Source organism: Panulirus ornatus, chromosome 5 (assembly GCF_036320965.1).
Source record: "Panulirus ornatus isolate Po-2019 chromosome 5, ASM3632096v1, whole genome shotgun sequence".
Taxonomy (NCBI): Eukaryota; Metazoa; Arthropoda; class Malacostraca; order Decapoda; family Palinuridae; genus Panulirus; species Panulirus ornatus.
In genome coordinates, this window is record NC_092228.1 from 14,132,991 (window position 1) to 14,155,062 (window position 22,072).

At 42.0% G+C, this 22,072-nt stretch overlaps 1 protein-coding gene across 39 annotated transcripts in view; it reads right to left on the bottom strand.

Moving 5' to 3' along the window:
• Positions 1-22,072, bottom strand: part of LOC139748583 (uncharacterized) — a 978,916-nt gene that overhangs the window by 218,377 nt on the left and 738,467 nt on the right. The gene's annotated exons all lie outside the window — the stretch shown is intronic.

Sequence of the window (22,072 nt, forward strand, 5' to 3'; positions counted from 1 at the left end):
TCTTGTTATCACAATATCAATAAGGAAATACAGTACAGTTTGTAACAGGATTCAAAATACAAAACAAAAATATCAAAGACATGAAATATGATACTGATACACAATTAATCTCATTTTGTCTCAATTCTTAATAAATCGATATAATGCAAATGAAATACTTAGAGAATCTTTGATATAAACAAATAATGTACCCTTTGTGTTAAATCATAAGAAGCATTTAATGCAATGAAATACAACTCTATTTTTACCAGACGGGAAAAAATCATCTAAATATCATTAAAGCTATTCCCAATTTTTAAGAGGTGCATCAGACATAGTATGCTACAGGAAGACACTTTTACACACCATCAACCCATGCCCTGTGTGCTAAGTAAAACATGGTCTTCCAAACTTTGTTAAATGCTAATTACTTTTTCATTTTGGATACTAAGTTTGTTCATCAAGTGAGACCAACGTGCCCATTCACACCACCTCCATAAACATAATGCATCCATTGCATCTCATCCCCACTCATTCTTCTAACATCTTCACCTGAAAAATCCCTAGCCCTAATAAATTCTCTCACTTTCACTGCACTTATCGATCTCATCCATGGTATGTCTTTCCTCCCTGTAACTTTTACTATACTACTATACATATTTTCTCATAAACCTATTTCTCTCATACATTCGACATGGTATACTACTCAAAAGATTTTCACCATATATCTTTCTAAATTTTAGGGAGAATAAAAAGATGTTCTGGAAGGAGGTAAATAAAGTGCGTAAGACAAGGGAGCAAATGGGAACTTCAGTGAAGGGCGCAAATGGGGAGGTGATAACAAGTAGTGGTGATGTGAGAAGGAGATGGAGTGAGTATTTTGAAGGTTTGTTGAATGTGTTTGATGATAGAGTGGCAGATACAGGGTGTTTTGGTCGAGGTGGTGTGCAAAGTGAGAGGGTTAGGGAAAATGATTTGGTAAACAGAGAAGAGGTAGCAAAAGCTTTGCGGAAGATGAAAGCCGGCAAGGCAGCAGGTTTGGATGGTATTGCAGTGGAATTTATTAAAAAAGGGGGTGACTGTATTATTGACTGGTTGGTAAGGTTATTTAATGTATGTATGACTCATGGTGAGGTGCCTGAGGATTGGCGGAATGCGTGCATAGTGCCATTGTACAAAGGCAAAGGGGATAAGAGTGAGTGCTCAAATTACAGAGGTATAAGTTTGTTGAGTATTCCTGGTAAATTATATGGGAGGGTATTGATTGAGAGGGTGAAGGCATGTACAGAGCATCAGATTGGGGAAGAGCAGTGTGGTTTCAGAAGTGGTAGAGGATGTGTGGATCAGGTGTTTGCTTTGAAGAATGTGTGAGAGAAATACTTAGAAAAGCAAATGGATTTGTATGTAGCATTTATGGATCTGGAGAAGGCATATGATAGAGTTGATAGAGATGCTCTGTGGAAGGTATTAAGAATATATAGTGTGGGAGGCAAGTTGTTAGAGGCAGTGAAAAGTTTTTATCGAGGATGTAAGGCATGTGTACGTGTAGGAAGAGAGGAAAGTGATTGGTTCTCAGTGAATGTAGGTTTGCGGCAGGGGTGTGTGATGTCTCCATGGTTGTTTAATTTGTTTATGGATGGGGTTGTTAGGGAGGTGAATGCAAGAGTTTTGGAAAGAGGGGCAAGTATGAAGTCTGTTGGGGATGAGGGAGCTTGGGAAGTGAGTCAGTTGTTGTTCGCTGATGATACAGCGCTGGTGGCTGATTCATGTGAGAAACTGCAGAAGCTGGTGACTGAGTTTGGTAAAGTGTGTGAGAGGAAAGTTAAGAGTAAATGTGAATAAGAGCAAGGCTATTAGGTACAGTAGGGTTGAGGGTCAAGTCAATTGGGAGGTAAGTTTGAATGGAGCAAAACTGGAGGAAGTAAAGTGTTTTAGATATCTGGGAGTGGATCTGGCAGTGGATGGAACCATGGAAGCGGAAGTGGATCATAGGGTGGGGGAGGGGGCGAAAATCCTGGGAGCCTTGAAGAATGTGTGGAAGTCGAGAACATTATCTCAGAAAGCAAAAATGGGTATGTTTGAAGGAATAGTGGTTCCAACAATGTTGTATGGTTGCGAGGCGTGGGCTATGGATAGAGTTGTGCGCAGGAGGATGGATGTGCTGGAAATGAGATGTTTGAGGACAATGTGTGGTGTGAGGTGGTTTGATCGAGTAAGTAACGTAAGGGTAAGAGAGATGTGTGGAAATAAAAAGAGCGTGGTTGAGAGAGCAGAGGAGGGTGTTTTGAAATGGTTTGGGCACATGGAGAGAATGAGTGAGGAAAGATTGACCAAGAGGATATATGTGTCAGAGGTGGAGGGAACGAGAAGTGGGAGACCAAATTGGAGGTGGAAAGATGGAGTGAAAAAGATTTTGTGTGATCGGGGCCTGAACATGCAGGAGGGTGAAAGGAGGGCAAGGAATAGAGTGAATTGGATCGATGTGGTATACCAGGGTTGACGTGCTGTCAGTGGGTTGAATCAGGGCATGTGAAGCGTCTGGGGTAAACAATGGAAAGCTGTGTAGGTATGTATATTTGCGTGTGTGGACGTATGTATATACATGTGTATGGGGGTGGGTTGGGCCATTTCTTTCGTCTGTTTCCTTGTGCTACCTCGCAAATGCGGGAGACAGCGACAAAGCAAGAAAAAAAAAAGAATCTTTCTAATCCTAGGGTATGGAAAGAAAGAATTCTACCTCCATATTCCTTGTGTTTTGTAGAAGGTAATTAAAGGGGGATATAGAAGGGGGGTGGAAATCATCCCCTTCTTTTATTTCAATTTCTAATAGATGGAACAGAGCAAACAAAGAGTCAAGCAGGTTGTGCTCATCCTCTTTGAAGACTCTGGTTGGGGTGTTTATATGTGCATGAATGTAACCAAGAGGAGAAGAAAGGAGAGATAGGTTGTATCTATGATGAAAGAAGCCTGGATGTTCTAGCTCTGAGTGAAACAAAGCTCAAGGGAAAAGGGAAACAATGGTTTGGAAATGCTTTAGAAGTAAAGTCAGGGGCTGGTGAGAGGATAAGAGGTAAGAAAGGAGAAGCACTGTTCCTAAAGTAGGAGTTGTGGAAGTGTGTGATTGTATGGAAATGAAATCTAGACTGATGTGAGAAAAATGAAAGTGGATGGCGAGAGATGGGTGATTATCAGTGCTTATGCACCAAGCCAAGAAAAGAAAGATCAAGAAAGTCAAATGTTTGGAAACAGTTGAGTGTGTCAGCAGTAATGATGCAAGAGACCAGGTATTAGTGATGGGTGATCTGAATGCAAAAGTGAAAGATGTGGCAGTTGAGGGTGTAACTGGGGGAATGGAGTATTCAGTATTAAGAATGGAAATGGTGAACAGCTTGTGGAGTTGTGTGCTGAAAAAGGACTGGTAACTAGGAATACCTGGCTTAAATAGAGGGACAAACATAAGTATACATATGTGAGTAGGAGAGAGGGTCAGTGGGCATTTTTTTTCATACATGTTCGCCATTTCCTACATTAGCAAGGTAGCGTTAAGAACAGAGGACTGAGCCTTAAAGGGAATATCCTCACTTGGCCCCCTTCTCTGTTCCCTCTTTTGGAAAATTACTGGGTTATATACTAAATGATAGGCATGCAAAAGAGAGAATTTTGGATGTTAATGTGCTGAGAGGTGCAGCTAGTGGGATGTCTAATCACCATCTTGTGGAGGCAAAGGGTGAAAATATGTAGAAGTTTTAGTTACACGAAACAATATCAATGAGAAGGGTGATGACAGTAACTGAGCTTGGAAAACCATTGTGTAGAGAAACATCAGGAGATTGAATGCAGAAAGTCAAAAGGTGAGATTGAATTATGCAAGAGGAGTGAGTGAGGAATGGAAGGTATTTAGGGTAGCAATAATGGCATTTGCGAGAGATGCATGTGGCATGTGAAAAGTGGGAGGTGTGTAGATTAGAGAGAGTAGCGAGTGGTGGGATGAAGTATAAAATTGATAGAGAAAGAGAAAAGGGAGGCACGTGGGGAGAACTTACAGGGAAGGAGCGCAAATGATTGGGAAGGTATAAGAAAAAGCAGCAGGCAGTCAAGAGGAACGTGCAGGTGTTGAAACAGTGGGCAAATGAGAGTTGGAGTGAGTGAGCATCAGCAAACTTTGGGGAGAATAAGAGTTTTGATAGAGAGAAGAGGTGGTGAAAGCCTTACATACAACAAATGAAGTAAGGCAGCTTGAGTGGAAGGTATTAATGTTGAATATATTATGAAAGGGGGTGACAGTGTTGTTGACTGGTTAGTCAGGACTTTCAATGTATGTATGGATCATGGTGATGTGCCTAAAGATTGGTAAAATGCATGTATAATGCCACTGTATAAAGACAAGGGGGGGATAAAGGTGTGTTCAAACTACTGTGTAAAACCTTGCAATTATTAATATCATACTTCATTTTCCAGCCCAGTTTATCAGTGTGTCTATGGTGGGTCCCAACTGAATATGCTGAATTTCTGTTGTTGCTTAACCCAGCTTAATGCTGTCTGCAAACTTTGATAACTTTCAGCACAGCTCCTAATAAATGTAAATAATACCAATCAAAAAGAAAACTCTTTCCATGATTGATCCTCTTAGCACACTGCTTCATACATCTAACCATTCTGAGGCTTGACCATTAATCAGTACTTATGGAAGATAACAAATGTTTTCTAAAAAATTGAAGTCAATGAAATCAACTGATCTACTTTCATTTAAGTTGACTGTATCATAAAAAAATAAAGCAGGTTTGTCAAACATGAATGACTCTGTCAAGTTGATCCTCTGAATGATTTATAATCTTGTCTTTGTTTATAGTTTCCATAAGTTGGGTGAATAAGTTCTGGCAAGGACTTATTACTTTTTGTGAATATCACTCTTACAGTGATAAGTTTTAATCTTCTGGAACTAACCCTTCAGCAAGTCACTATCCTACCAAATATCTAGGATGATATGCAGTTCTTACATTTACTCCCCTCATTTACAAGAGCAGTTACTGCTCTCGCTAACCTCAGTCATAAGGAATCTGACCATTTCTCCATGCTTCCATACATACCATCAAAATCCATTCAACGACAGTTTAACACATCTCTTCACATTTTGCTCATTGATCCATCAATACTCCTAGCTTTTCCACAAAGATTATCCATAACGAATGGATAATCATCTAGAATGAGAACTGGCCCATGGACGGCCCAGATAATTCTTGTTCCTAATTCACACTTGAACAATACTCACACAGTAGAAGATGTGGTTCAGCTATCTTCAGGTTGTCCAAATTTACAACACAGTCTCAAAAGGTTTGGGCCAGTGATCCCCATGTTAAGGAAAAGTGATCAGGTTTTGAGTGAGGATCAAATTAAGTGAAGTCTACTGACGAGAACACATGAGGAAGACAGTTATAAAAACTTTATTTTTGGCTGCATTCTGGAGTTTTTATAGACAATACATAAACACAATTTGTTTAGTTAAAAAAAATCATTCTGTGGTATGAAAGACAACTTTCTGTATAAAACAAACTGCAAACTATCAAGATGAGCTTTAGGCCTATCTAAGATAGTATCAAATATCCCATCAAAGAGTAAATATCAGGCCACTAAAATCATGAGTTGAATTGATTTAAACACAATTCAAACAATTTCTGCCACTGAAACCAACAGTTAAATTTATTTGTGAAGTATGAGCTCAGTTTACTGGATGTAATAGAATAATCATCTCCTCAGTTGGATGAGACTATTACACAAGTTACACTGCTGAAAAAACAGAACTAAAAATAAAAACCCTGTATGTTGTTCAAGAATCTCTATTCTTCAAAACTACTTTCTGTGCCTTACATTGAAACGCAGATGCACTTGCCAATAATTACAAAAGCCTATCCAAATGAAGGGCAAGCGGCAATGATCTGGAACTGCTCTATGAACACTTGATATCATTCACGCAAAGATGATCTGAACACTCAAACATAAGCTAATTCATCAATTAAAATGCACAGTACTTGCACTAATATCTCTAAAGATCTATTTCCTACAACTTTCAGTATCAAGGACGAAATTCAACTGCATTTAATGCATATGCCGATATAATTTTTCATGGGATTTCAGTGGACATCCATATGCCACACTAGTGGTTTATCTGACAAATCATATCTTATGAGTACATAGGCAAAATGAGCAGAACATCCCAAGTCCAAAAGTCAAGAACATTCCAAGTCCAGAAGTGAAAGAGTAAGATGAACACATCAATGATTCTGAAATCTTGAGAAACTTTTTACATGTTTTCACTACTACAAATGAGTTTGTTGTACATGAATTCAAAGATAAATGATAAAATTCGATATGTACAATGTATAGCTGTGAGTCATGGGCTATACGTGAGGATGCGTTGGAAATGAAATGTTTTGAAGATAATATGGAGCTTGAGGTGGTCTGATCAAGTCAGTAATAAACGGGTAAGTGAGAAGTGTAGTGTTTTAATAAGGATAGCGTGGATAAGAAAGCTAATGATGGTGTGCTGAAATGGTCTGTGCACATGGAAAGAATGAATAAAGAGAGGCTGACAGAGGATTTATGCATCACAAGTAGAGGAGACAAGGAGATAGGGTAAAAAATTGCATGATGAAAGGATGAAATGAAAAAAATGTTGAGTGATTTGGGTCTGAACACGCAGGAGGGTGAAAGGTGTGCATAGGATGGAGTAAATTGGAGCAAGTGGTATACAGGGGGGGGGAACATGCTGGCAATAACTTAAAAGAAACTGAATATTTTTTGTTGATAACTAATTCATCACCTTTCTAGCCTCACAGAAAGGAAGATGGTCCCCTAGCATTATGAAGTACTGCTCCCCATTCAATGTAGTAGTGTTTTCTGGGAAGATATACAACTCTACGAACTCCACCTATAAAGCATCAACAGGTCATCACACTGGGTGTTTCACCATCTTCACTCTGAAACATGTCTTAACGACTAGCATGCTCCAGTCTCCTCACCATCCCCTGCCTTACTCCACTGTTGCTAATTTCAGTCCCTATATTCATTTGCAAATGGGAATTGTTTGCAGTTCACCTCCCTTATATGCAGATCTTAACAGCTGGCTTGTAGGAGGGAATGTGAAAAATCCATTTGTGGGTGATGCTGAATGATTCTTTAAGAGATGTTTCCCTTAAGTTCTGGATGTGTCCTTTTGAGTCTGGTGGCTGAAATGCAAGGTTGCTTCAATACTTCTTGTCCTATAAGGTTACCTGTTGATCTATACGTCTTCTTTGGACAACCAGGGATAGGTTTTGGCGGTGGAATGACGTTGTCAGGGAGGCCCAGTGTGCCCTGAAATCTCACATATGCCCATATTTTCTTCTTTCCTAGCAAAAGTTCTGGCCTTCTAATACTTGGAAAGGTTACAGCTAACCCTCTTGAAACACAGATGGAAGAAATACAGCATCCAGAATTGAAATTCCCAAAATGAAGTGGAGTAAAGAAAAACATGCTGGTGGCAATACTGTTAGAAATGCTAATCTCAGCAGCCAGCTGTGCAATGATTTCACCCTAAGAAGCCAATCATCTTGAAACACAGGTGAAAGAAAAACAGCACCCAGAACTGAAATTACCAAAATAAAGGGGGGGGGGGGTTGTTAAATACTTTCCTAAAGATAGCCTGAGGCACACTGAGGTGGGTCTCAGCAAAAAGACGTGCAGCAATTTCACCCTAAGAATATTACATGCTTGAATCCACAATAATCCTTAGCTGTGAATCAACCTGGAAAATATATGGAGGCAGAGACGGTTTCTTTGTGGATAGGGAGCTGTGGTTTTGGTGCGAGGTGGCACTGGAAATGGATGAAGGCAATCAAGTATGAATATGTACATGTATATATAAGTATATGTCTGTGCATGTGTACATATATGTACATGTATGTATATGTGTGTATACGAGTGGATGGGTCTTTCTTCATCAGTATCCTGTCGCTACCTCACTGACACAGGAAACGGTGATTGAGAAATAATCAAGTTGGGATGAGAGTTTGAATGGAGAAAAACTAAAGTGATGTTTATTAGATACCTGTGAGTGGACTGAGCACTGTATGGAACCATGGAAGTGAGTTACAGGGTGGGGGAGGATGAAGGTTCTGGAAGCATTGAAGAATGTGTGGAAGGCGAGAACGTTATCTTGGGAAGCAAAAATGGGTGTTTGAAGGAATAGTGGTTCCAACAATGTTATATGGTTGCAAGGCATGGGCTATAGATAGGGTTGTGTGGAGGAGGGTGGATGTGTTGGAAATGAGATGTTTGAGGACAATATGTGGTGCAAGGTGGTTTGATCGAATAAATAATGAAAGGGTAAGAGAGATGTGTAGTAATAAAAAGAGTGCGGTTGAGAGAGCAGAAGAGGGTGTATTGAAATGGTTTGGTCACATGGAGAGAATGAGTGAGGAAAGATTGACAAAGAGGATATATGTGTCGGAGGTGGAGGGAATGAGGAGAAGTGGGAGACCAAATTGGACATAGAAAGATGGAGTAAAAAAGATTTTGAGCAATCAGGGCCTGAACATGCAGGAGGGTGAAAGGCATGCAAGGAATAGAGTGAATTGGAACGATGTGGTATACCAGGGTCGACGTGCTGTCAATGGATTGAACCAGGGCATGTGAAGCATCTGGGGTAAACTATGGAAAGTTTTGTGGGGCCAGGATGTGGAAAGGGGGCTGTGGTTTCGGTGCATTATATACGACAGCTAGAGACTGAGTGTGAATGAATGTGGCCTTTGTTGTCTTCTTCTAGCGCTACCTCGTGAGGGGGTGTTCAAGTGTGACGGGGTGGCGACAGGAATGAATAAAAGCAGCAAGTATGAAATATTTACAGGTGTATATATGTATATTTCTGTGTATGTATATATATGTATACATTAAAATGTATAGGTATGTATATATGCATATGTGGACATGTATGTATATACATGTGTATAAGGGTGGGTTGGACCATTCTTTCGTCTGTTTCCTTGCACTGACTCGTTAATGCGGGAGACAGCGACAAAGTATAAAATACAATAAAATATATATATATATATATATATATATATATATATATATATATATATATATATATATCCACTCCCAGATATCTAAAACACTTCACTTCCTCCAGCCTCTCACCATTCAAACTCACCTCCCAATTGACTTGACCCTCAACCCTACTGTACCTAATAACCTTGCTCTTATTGACATTTACTCTTAACTTTCTTCTTCCACACACTTTACCAAACTCCGTCACCAGCTTCTGCAGTTTCTCACATGAATCCGCCACCAGCGCTGTATCATCAGCGAACAACAACTGACTCACTTCCCAAGCTCTCTCATCCCCAACAGACTTCATACTTGCCCCTCTTTCCAAAACTCTTGCATTTACCTCCCTAACAACCCCATCCATAAACAAATTAAACAACCATGGAGACATCACACACCCCTGCCGCAAACCTACATTCACTGAGAACCAATCACTTTCCTCTCTTCCTACACGTACACATGCCTTACATCCTCGATAAAAACTTTTCACTGCTTCTAACAACTTTCCTCCCACACCATATATTCTTAATACCTTCCACAGAGCATCTCTATCAACTCTATCATATGCCTGTCAGCGGATGGAACCATGGAAGCGGAAGTGGATCATAGGGTGGGGGAGGGGGCGAAAATTTTGGGAGCCTTGAAAAATGTGTGGAAGTCGAGAACATTATCCCGGAAAGCAAAAATGGGTATGTTTGAAGGAATAGTAGTTCCAACAATGTTGTATGGTTGCGAGGCGTGGGCTATGGATAGAGTTGTGCGTAGGAGGATGGATGTGCTGGAAATGAGATGTTTGAGGACAATGTGTGGTGTGAGGTGGTTTGATCGAGTAAGTAACGTAAGGGTAAGAGAGATGTGTGGAAATAAAAAGAGCGTGGTTGAGAGAGCAGAAGAGGGTGTTTTGAAGTGGTTTGGGCACATGGAGAGAATGAGTGAGGAAAGATTGACCAAGAGGATATATGTGTCGGAGGTGGAGGGAACGAGGAGAAGAGGGAGACCAAATTGGAGGTGGAAAGATGGAGTGAAAAGGATTTTGTGTGATCGGGGCCTGAACATGCAGGAGGGTGAAAGGAGGGCAAGGAATAGAGTGAATTGGAGCGATGTGGTATACAGGGGTTGACGTGCTGTCAGTGGATTGAATCAAGGCATGTGAAGCGTCTGGGGTAAACCATGGAAAGCTGTGTAGGTATGAATATTTGCGTGTGTGGACGTGTGTATGTACATGTGTATGGGGGGGGGGGGGTTGGGCCATTTCTTTCGTCTGTTTCCTTGCGCTACCTCGCAAACGCGGGAGACAGCGACAAAGTATAAAAAAAAAAAAAAAAATATATATATATATATATATATATATATATATATTGATACAGTGGTTAAATTGATGAGAACTGCTATTGACGTTTGTGTAAATAAATTATACATTTCCTTTTTTCCATAGCCAGAGGTTGAACCATTATGTGACATTCATTTTTTTCATTCATTTCAAGCTAGAAGTTTCAGTTTTCTAAATTGTTTCTTACATTTTTCATATGTATATATATGTATGTGTGTGTGTGTGTGTATGTGCGTATGTATGTGTATGTGTGTGTATGTGTATATGTATATATATATGTATATTATCCCTGGGGATAGGGGTGAAAGAATACTTCCCACGTATTCCTCGCGTGTCGTAGAAAGTGACTAGAGGGGACGGGAGCGGGGGGCCAGAAATCCTCCCCTCCTTGTATTAACTTTCTAAAATGGGAAACAGAAGAAGGAGTCACGCGGGGAGTGCTCATCCTCCTCGAAGGCTCAGAGTGGGGTGCCTAAATGTGTGTGGATGTAACCAAGATGTGAAAAAAAGGAGCTCGAAGGCTCAGAGTGGGGTGCCTAAATGTGTGTGGATGTAACCAAGATGTGAAAAAAGGAGAGATAGGTAGTATGTTTGAGGAAAGGAACCTGGATGTTTTGGCTCTGAGTGAAACGAAGCTCAAGGGTAAAGGGGAAGAGTGGTTTGGGAATGTCTGGGGAGTAAAGTCAGGGGTTAGTGAGAGGACAAGAGCAAGGGAAGGAGTAGCAATACCCCTGAAACAGGAGTTGTGGGAGTATGTGATAGAGTGTAAGAAAGTAAATTCTCGATTAATATGGGTAAAACTGAAAGTTGATGGAGAGAGGTGGGTGATTATTGGTGCTTATGCACCTGGGCATGAGAAGAAAGATCAAGAGAGGCAAGTGTTTTGGGAGCAGCTGAATGAGTGTGTTAGTGGTTTTGATGCACGAGACCGGGTTATAGTGATGGGTGATTTGAATGCAAAGGTGAGTAATGTGGCAGTTGAGGGAATAATTGGTATACATGGGGTGTTCAGTGTTGTAAATGGAAATGGTGAGGAGCTTGTAGATTTATGTGCTGAAAAAGGACTGATGATTGGGAATACCTGGTTTAAAAAGCGAGATATACATAAGTATACTTATGTAAGTAGGAGAGATGGCCAGAGAGCGTTATTGGATTACGTGTTAATTGACAGGCGTGCGAAAGAGAGACTTTTGGATGTTAATGTGCTGAGAGGTGCAACTGGAGGGATGTCTGATCATTATCTTGTGGAGGCTAAGGTGAAGATTTGTATGGGTTTTCAGAAAAGAAGAGTGAATGTTGGGGTGAAGAGGGTGGTGAGAGTAAGTGAGCTTGAGAAGGAGACCTGTGTGAGGAAGTACCAGGAGAGACTGAGTACAGAATGGAAAAAGGTGAGAACAATGGAAGTAAGGGGAGTGGGGGAGGAATGGGATGTATTTAGGGAATCAGTGATGGATTGCGCAAAAGATGCTTGTGGCATGAGAAGAGTGGGAGGTGGGTTGATTAGAAAGGGTAGTGAGTGGTGGGATGAAGAAGTAAGAGTATTAGTGAAAGAGAAGAGAGAGGCATTTGGGCAATTTTTGCAGGGAAAAAATGCAATTGAGTGGGAGATGTATAGGGGAGGGAGACGGGAGGTCGGGAGAAGGGTGCAAGAGGTGAAAAGGGGGGCAGGTGAGAGATGGGGTGAGAGAGTGTCGTTGGATTTTGGGGAGAATAAAGGGATGTTCTGGAGGGAGGTGAATGAAGTGCGTGAGACGGGGGAGCAGGTGGGAGCTTCAGTGAGGGGCGCAGGTGGGGAGGTGATAACGAGTGGTGGTGATGTGGGAGGGAGATGGAGTGAGTATTTCGAAGGTTTGTTGAATGTGTTTGATGATAGAGTGGCAGATATACGGTGTTTTGGTCGAGGTGGTGTGCAAAGTGAGAGGGTTAGGGAAAATGATTTGGTAAACAGAGAAGAGGTAGTGAAAGCTTTGCGGAAGATGAAAGCCGGCAAGGCAGCAGGTTTGGATGGTATTGCAGTGGAATTTATTAAAAAAGGGGGTGACTGTATTGTTGACTGGTTGGTAAGGTTATTTAATGTATGTATGACTCATGGTGAGGTGCCTGAGGATTGGCGGAATGCGTGCATAGTGCCATTGTACAAAGGCAAAGGGGATAAGAGTGAGTGCTCAAATTACAGAGGTATAAGTTTGTTGAGTGTTCCTGGTAAGTTATATGGGGGGGTGTTGGTTGGGAGGGTGAGGGCATGTACAGAGCATCAGATTGGGGAGGAGCAGTGTGGTTTCAGAAGTGGTGGAGGATGTGTGGATCAGGTGTTTGCTTTGAAGAATGTATGTGAGAAATACTTAGAAAAGCAAATGGATTTGTATGTAGCATTTGTGGATCTGGAGGGGGCATATGATGGGGTTGATAGAGATGCTCTGTGGAAGGTATTAAGAGTGTATGGTGTGGGAGGAGAGTTGTTGGAAGCAGTGAAAAGTTTTTATAGAGGATGTAAGGCATGTGTACGTGTAGGAAGAGAGGAAAGTGATTGGTTCTCAGTGAATGTAGGTTTGCGGCGGGGGTGTGTGATGTCTCCATGGTTGTTTAATTTGTTTATGGATGGGGTTGTTGGGGAGGTGAATGCGGGAGTTTTGGAGAGAGGGGCAAGTATGAAGTCTGTTGGGGATGAGAGAGCTTGGGAAGTGAGTCAGTTGTTGTTCGCTGATGACACAGCGCTGGTGGCTGATTCATGTGTGAAACTGCAGAAGCTGGTGACTGAGTTTGGTAAAGTGTGTGGAAGAAGAAAGTTAAGATTAATGTGAATAAGAGCAAGGTTATTAGGTACAGTAGGGTTGAGGGTCAAGTCAATTGGGAGGTGAGTGTGAATGGAGAAAAACTGGAGGAAGTTAAGTGTTTTAGATATCTGGGAGTGGATCTGGCAGTGGATGGAACCATGGAAGCGGAAGTGGATCATAGGGTGGGGGAGGGGGCGAAAATTCTGGGGGCCTTGAAGAATGTGTGGAAGTCGAGAACATTATCTCGGAAAGCAAAAATGGGTATGTTTGAAGGAATAGTGGTTCCAACAATGTTGTATGGTTGCGAGGCGTGGGCTATGGATAGAGTTGTGCGCAGGAGGATGGATGTGCTGGAAATGAGATGTTTGAGGACAATGTGTGGTGTGAGGTGGTTTGATCGAGTGAGTAACGTAAGGGTAAGAGAGATGTGTGGAAATAAAAAGAGCGTGGTTGAGAGAGCAGAAGAGGGTGTTTTGAAGTGGTTTGGGCACATGGAGAGGATGAGTGAGGAAAGATTGACCAAGAGGATATATGTGTCGGATGTGGAGGGAACAACGAGAAGAGGGAGACCAAATTGGAGGTGGAAAGATGGAGTGAAAAAGATTTTGTGTGATCGGGGCCTGAACATGCAGGAGGGTGAAAGGAGGGCAAGGAATAGAGTGAATTGGAGCGATGTGGTATACCGGGGCTGACGTGCTGTCAGTGGATTGAATCAAGGCATGTGAAGCGTCTGGGGTAAACCATGGAAAGCTGTGTAGGTATGTATATTTGCGTGTGTGGACGTATGTATATACATGTGTATGGGGGGGGGGGTTGGGCCATTTCTTTCGTCTGTTTCCTTGCGCTACCTCGCAAACGCAGGAGACAGCGACAAAGTATAAAAAAAAAAAATATATATATATATATATATATATATATATATATATATATATATATATATATATCCACTTCCGCTTCCATGGTTCCATCCGCTGACAGATCCACTCCCAGATATCTAAAACACTTCACTTCCTCCAGTTTTTCTCCATTCAAACTCACCTCCCAATTGACTTGACCCTCACCCCTACTGTACCTAATAACCTTGCTCTTATTCACATTTACTCTCAACTTTCTTCTTCCACACACTTTACCAAACTCAGTCACCAGCTTCTGCAGTTTCTCACATGAATCAGCCACCAGCGCTGTATCATCAGCGAACAACAATTGACTCACTTCCCAAGCCTTGAAAAATGTGTGGAAGTCGAGAACATTATCTCGGAAAGCAAAAATGGGTATGTTTGAGGGAATAGTGGTTCCAACAATGCTGTATGGTTGCGAGGCGTGGGCTATGGATAGAGATGTGCGCAGGAGGATGGATGTGCTGGAAATGAGATGTTTGAGGACAATGTGTGGTGTGAGGTGGTTTGATCGAGTAAGTAACGTAAGGGTAAGAGAGATGTGTGGAAATAAAAAGAGCGTGGTCGAGAGAGCAGAAGAGGGTGTTTTGAAATGGTTTGGGCACATGGAGAGAATGAGTGAGGAGAGATTGACCAAGAGGATATATGTGTCGGAGGTGGAGGGAACGAGGAGAAGAGGGAGACCAAATTGGAGGTGGAAAGATGGAGTGAAAAAGATTTTGTGTGATCGGGGCCTGAACATGCAGGAGGGTGAAAGGAGGGCAAGAAATAGAGTGAATTGGAGTCATGTGGTATACAGGGGTTGACGTGCTGTCAGTGGATTGAAGCAAGGCATGTGAAGCGTCTGGGGTAAACCATGGAAAGCTGTGTAGGTATGTATATTTGCGTGTCTGGACGTGTGTATGTACATGTGTATGGGGGGGGGGTTGGGCCATTTCTTTCGTCTGTTTCCTTGCGCTACCTCGCAAACGCGGGAGACAGCGACAAAGTATAAAAAAAAAAAAAAAAAAAAAAAATATATATATATATATATAATGGATTTGTATGTAGCATTTATGGATCTGGAGAAGGCATATGATAGAGTTGATAGAGATGCTCTTTGGAAGGTATTAAGAATATATGGTGTGGGAGGAAAGTTGTTAGAAGCAGTGAAAAGTTTTTATCGAGGATGTAAGGCATGGGTACGTGTAGGAAGAGAGGAAAGTGATTGGTTCTCAGTGAATGTAGGTTTGCGGCAGGGGTGTGTGATGTCTCCATGGTTGTTTAATTTGTTTATGGATGGGGTTGTTAGGGAGGTAAATGCAAGAGTCTTGGAAAGAGGGGCAAGTATGAAGTCTGTTGGGGATGAGAGAGCTTGGGAAGTGAGTCAGTTGTTGTTCGCTGATGATACAGCGCTGATGGCCGATTCATGTGAGAAACTGCAGAAGCTGGTGACGGAGTTTGGTAAAGTGTGTGGAAGAAGAAAGTTAAGAGTAAATGTGAATAAGAGCAAGGTTATTAGGTACAGTAGGGTTGAGGGTCAAGTCAATTGGGAGGTGAGTTTGAATGGAGAAAAACTGGAGGAAGTGAAGTGTTTTAGATATCTGGGAGTGGATTTGTCAGCGGATGGAACCATGGAAGCGGAAGTGGATCATAGGGTGGGGGAGGGGGCGAAAATTTTGGGAGCCTTGAAAAATGTGTGGAAGTCGAGAACATTATCCCGGAAAGCAAAAATGGGTATGTTTGAAGGAATAGTGGTTCCAACAATGTTGTATGGTTGCGAGGCGTGGGCTATGGATAGAGTTGTGCGCAGGAGGATGGATGTGCTGGAAATGAGATGTTTGAGGACAATGTGTGGTGTGAGGTGGTTTGATCGAGTAAGTAACGTAAGGGTAAGAGAGATGTGTGGAAATAAAAAGAGCGTGGTTGAGAGAGCAGAAGAGGGTGTTTTGAAATGGTTTGGGCACATGGAGAGAATGAGTGAGGAAAGATTGACCAAGAGGATATATGTGTCGGAGGTGGAGGGAACGAGGAGAAGAGGGAGACCAAATTGGAGGTGGAAAGATGGAGTGAAAAGGATTTTGTGTGATCGGGGCCTGAACATGCAGGAGGGTGAAAGGAGGGCAAGGAATAGAGTGAATTGGAGCGATGTGGTATACAGGGGTTGACGTGCTGTCAGTGGATTGAATCAAGGCATGTGAAGCGTCCGGGGTAAACCATGGAAAGCTGTGTAGGTATGTATATTTGCGTGTGTGGACGTGTGTATGTACATGTGTATGGGGGGGGGGGTTGGGCCATTTCTTTCGTCTGTTTCCTTGCGCTACCTCGCAAATGCGGGAGACAGCGACAAAGTATAAAAAAAAAAAAAAAAAAAAAAAAAAAATATATATATATATATATATATATATATATATATATATATATATATATATATATATATATATATATATATCTTTTTCTTTCATACTATTCGCCATTTCCCGCATTAGCAAGGTAGCGTTAAGAACAGAGGACTGGGCCTTTGAGGGAACATCCTCACCTGGCCCCCTTCGCTGTTCCTTCTTTTGGAAAAAAAAAAAAAAAAAAAAAAAAAAAAAAAAAAAAGAAGAGTGAATGTTGGGGTGAAGAGGGTGGTGAGAGTAAGTGAGCTTGGGAAGGAGACTTGTGTGAGGAAGTACCAGGAGAGACTGAGTACAGAATGGAAAAAGGTGAGAACAATGGAAGTAAGGGGAGTGGGGGAGGAATGGGATGTATTTAGGGAATCAGTGATGGATTGCGCAAAAGATGCTTGTGGCATAAGAGTGGGAGGTGGGTTGATTAGAAAGGGTAGTGAGTGGTGGGATGAAGAAGTAAGAGTATTAGTGAAAGAGAAGAGAGAGGCATTTGGACGATTTTTGCAGGGAAAAAATGCAATTGAGTGGGAGATGTATAAAAGAAAGAGACAGGAGGTCAAGAGAAAGGTGCAAGAGGTGAAAAAAAGGGCAAATGAGAGTTGGGGTGAGAGAGTATCATTAAATTTTAGGGAGAATAAAAAGATTTTCTGGAAGGAGGTAAATAAAGTGCGTAAGACAAGGGAGCAAATGGGAACTTCAGTGAAGGGCGCAAATGGGGAGGTGATAACAAGTAGTGGTGATGTGAGAAGGAGATGGAGTGAGTATTTTGAAGGTTTGTTGAATGTGTTTGATGATAGAATGGCAGATATAGGGTGTTTTGGTCGAGGTGGTGTGCAAAGTGAGAGGGTTAGGGAAAATGATTTGGTAAACAGAGAAGAGGTAGTAAAAGCTTTGTGGAAGATCAAAGCCGGCAAGGCAGCGGGTTTGGAAGGTATTACAGTGGAATTTATTAAAAAAGGGGGTGACTGTATTGTTGACTGGTTGGTAAGGTTATTTAATGTATGTATAGACTCATGGTGAGGTGCCTGAGGATTGGCAGAATGCGTGCATAGTGCCATTGTACAAAGGCAAAGGGGATAAGAGTGAGTGCTCAAATTACAGAGGTATAAGTTTGTTGAGTATTCCTGGTAAATTATATGGGAGGATATTGATTGAGAGGGTGAAGGCATGTACGGAGCATCAGATTGGGGAAGAGCAGTGTGGTTTCAGAAGTGGTAGAGGATGTGTGGATCAGGTGTTTGCTTTGAAGAATGTATGTGAGAAATACTTAGAAAAGCAAATGGATTTGTATGTAGCATTTATGGATCTGGAGAAGGCATATGATAGAGTTGATAGAGATGCTCTGTGGAAGGTATTAAGAATATATGGTGTGGGAGGCAAGTTGTTAGAAGCAGTGAAAAGTTTTTATCGAGGATGTAAGGCATGTGTACGTGTAGGAAGAGAGGAAAGTGATTGGTTCTCAGTGAATGTAGGTTTGCGGCAGGGGTGTGTGATGTCTCCATGGTTGTTTAAATTGTTTATGGATGGGGTTGTTAGGGAGGTGAATGCAAGAGTTTTGGAAAGAGGGGCAAGTATGAAGTCTGTTGGGGATGAGAGAGCTTGGGAAGTGAGTCAGTTGTTGTTCGCTGATGACACAGTGCTGGTGGCTGATTCATGTGTGAAACTGCAGAAGCTGGTGACTGAGTTTGGTAAAGTGTGTGGAAGAAGAAAGTTAAGAGTAAATGTGAATAAGAGCAAGGTTATTAGGTACAGTAGGGTTGAGGGTCAAGTCAATTGGGAGGTGAGTTTGAATGGAGAAAAACTGGAGGAAGTTAAGTGTTTTAGATATCTGGGAGTGGATCTGGCAGCGGATGGAACCATGGAAGCGGAAGTGGATCATAGGGTGGGGGAGGGGGCGAAAATTCTGGGGGCCTTGAAGAATGTGTGGAAGTCGAGAACATTATCTCGGAAAGCAAAAATGGGTATGTTTGAAGGAATAGTGGTTCCAACAATGTTGTATGGTTGCGAGGCGTGGGCTATGGATAGAGTTGTGCGCAGGAGGATGGATGTGCTGGAAATGAGATGTTTGAGGACAATGTGTGGTGTGAGGTGGTTTGATCGAGTGAGTAACGTAAGGGTAAGAGAGATGTGTGGAAATAAAAAGAGCGTGGTTGAGAGAGCAGAAGAGGGTGTTTTGAAGTGGTTTGGGCACATGGAGAGAATGAGTGAGGAAAGATTGACCAAGAGGATATATGTGTTGGAGGTGGAGGGAACGAGGAGAAGAGGGAGACCAAATTGGAGGTGGAAAGATGGAGTGAAAAAGATTTTGTGTGATCGGGGCCTGAACATGCAGGAGGGTGAAAGGAGGGCAAGGAATAGAGTGAATTGGAGCGATGTGGTATACCGGGGTTGATGTGCTGTCAGTGGATTGAATCAAGGCATGTGAAGCGTCTGGGGTAAACCATGGAAAGCTGTGTAGGTATGTATATTTGCGTGTGTGGACGTATGTATATACATGTGTATGGGGGGGGTTGGGCCATTTCTTTCGTCTGTTTCCTTGCGCTACCTCGCATATATATATATGCACTATCCCTGGGAATAGGGGAGAAAGAATACGTCCCATGCATTCCTCACGTGTCGTAGAAGGCGACTAAAGGGGACGGGAGTGGGGGTCTAGAAACCCTCCCCTCCTTATATCTTAACTTTCTAGACAGGGAAACAGAAGAAGGAGTCACACGGGGAGTGCTCATCCTCCTCAAAGGCTCAGATTGGGGTGTCTAAATGTGTGTGGATGTAACCAAGATGAGAAAAAAGGAGAGATAGGCAGCATATTTGAGGAAAGGAACCTGGAGGTTTTGGCTCTGAGTGAAACGAAGCTCAAGGGTAAAGGGGAAGAGTGGTTTGGGAATGTCTGGGGAGTAAAGTCAGGGGTTAGTGAGAGGACAAGAGCAAGGGAAGGAGTAGCACTACTCCTGAAACAGGAGTGGTGGGAGTATGTGATAGAGTGTAAGAAAGTAAACTCTAGATTGACATGGGTAAAACTGAAAGTGGATGGAGAGAGATGGGTGATTATCGGTGCATTTGCACCTGGGCATGAGAAGAAAGATCATAAGAGGCAAGTGTTTTGGGAGCAGCTGATTGAGTGTGTTAGTAGGTTTTGATGCACTGAGACCAGGGTTATAGTGATGAGTGATTTGAATGCAAAGGTGAGTAATGTGGCAGGTGGGGGAATAATTGGTATGCATGGGGTGTTCATTGTTGTAAATGGAAATGGTGAAGAGCTTGTAGATTTATGTGCTGAAAAAGGACTGGATAATTGGGAATACCTGGTTTAAAAAGAGAGATATACATAAGTATACGTATGTAAGTAAGAGAGATGGCCAGAGAGTGTTATTGGATTACGTGTTAATTGATAAGGCGTGCGAAAGAGAGACTTTTGGACGTTAATGTGCTGAGAGGGGCAGCTGGAGGGATGTCTGATCATTATCTTGTGGAGGCGAAGGTGAAGATTTGTAGAGGTTTTCAGAAAAGAAGAGAGAATGTTGGGGTGAAGAGAGTGGTGAGAGTAAGTGAGCTTGGGAAGCAGACTTGTGTGAGGAAGTATCAGGAGAGACTGAGTACAGAATGGAAAAAGGTGAGAACAAAGGAAGTAAGGGGAGTGGGGGAGGAGTGGGATGTATTCAGGGAATCAGTGATGGCTTGAGCTAAAGATGCTTGTGGCATGAGAAGAGTGGGAGGTGGGCTGATTAGAAAGGGTAGTGAGTGGTGGGATGAAGAAGTAAGAGTATTAGTGAAAGAGAAGAGAGGGGCATTTGGACGATTTTTGCAGGGAAAAAATGCAATTGAGTGGGAGAAGTATAAAAGAAAGAGACAGGAGGTCAAGAGAAAGGTGCAAGAGGTGAAAAAAAGGGCAAATGAGAGTTGGGGTGAGAGACTATCAGTAAATTTTAGGGAGAATAAAAAGATGTTCTGGAAGGAGGTAAATAGGGTGCGTAAGACAAGGGAGCAAATGGGAACTTCAGTGAAGGGCGTAAATGGGGAGGTGATAACAAGTAGTGGTGATGTGAGAAGGAGATGGAATGAGTATTTTGAAGGTTTGTTGAATGTGTCTGATGACAGAGTGGCAGATATAGGGTGTTTGGGTCGAGGTGGTGTGCAAAGTGAGAGGGTTAGGGAAAATGATTTGGTAAACAGAGAAGAGGTAGTAAAAGCTTTGCGGAAGATGAAAGCCGGCAAGGCAGCAGGTTTGGATGGTATTGCAGTGGAATTTATTAAAAAAGGGGGTGACTGTATTGTTGACTGGTTGGTAAGGTTATTTAATGTATGTATGACTCATGGTGAGGTGCCTGAGGATTGGCGGAATGCTTGCATAGTGCCATTGTACAAAGGCAAAGGGGATAAGAGTGAGTGCTCAAATTACAGAGGTATAAGTTTGTTGAGTATTCCTGGTAAATTATATGGGAGGGTATTGATTGAGAGGGTGAAGGCATGTACAGAGCATCAGATTGGGGAAGAGCAGTGTGGTTTCAGAAGTGGTAGAGGATGTGTGGATCAGGTGTTTGCTTTGAAGAATGTATGTGAGAAATACTTAGAAAAGCAAATGGATTTGTATGTAGCATTTATGGATCTGGAGAAGGCATATGATAGAGTTGATAGAGATGCTCTGTGGAAGGTATTAAGAATATATGGTGTGGGAGGAAAGTTGTTAGAAGCAGTGAAAAGTTTTTATCGAGGATGTAAGGCATGTGTACGTGTAGGAAGAGAGGAAAGTGATTGGTTCTCAGTGAATGTAGGTTTGCGGCAGGGGTGTGTGATGTCTCCATGGTTGTTTAATTTGTTTATATATATATATATATATATATATATATATATATATATATATATATATATATATATATATTGATACAGTGGTTAAATTGATGAGAACTGCTATTGACGTTTGTGTAAATAAATTATACATTTCCTTTTTTCCATAGCCAGAGGTTGAACCATTATGTGACATTCATTTTTTTCATTCATTTCAAGCTAGAAGTTTCAGTTTTCTAAATTGTTTCTTACATTTTTCATATGTATATATATGTATGTGTGTGTGTGTGTGTATGTGCGTATGTATGTGTATGTGTGTGTATGTGTATATGTATATATATATGTATATTATCCCTGGGGATAGGGGTGAAAGAATACTTCCCACGTATTCCTCGCGTGTCGTAGAAAGTGACTAGAGGGGACGGGAGCGGGGGGCCAGAAATCCTCCCCTCCTTGTATTAACTTTCTAAAATGGGAAACAGAAGAAGGAGTCACGCGGGGAGTGCTCATCCTCCTCGAAGGCTCAGAGTGGGGTGCCTAAATGTGTGTGGATGTAACCAAGATGTGAAAAAAAGGAGCTCGAAGGCTCAGAGTGGGGTGCCTAAATGTGTGTGGATGTAACCAAGATGTGAAAAAAGGAGAGATAGGTAGTATGTTTGAGGAAAGGAACCTGGATGTTTTGGCTCTGAGTGAAACGAAGCTCAAGGGTAAAGGGGAAGAGTGGTTTGGGAATGTCTGGGGAGTAAAGTCAGGGGTTAGTGAGAGGACAAGAGCAAGGGAAGGAGTAGCAATACCCCTGAAACAGGAGTTGTGGGAGTATGTGATAGAGTGTAAGAAAGTAAATTCTCGATTAAT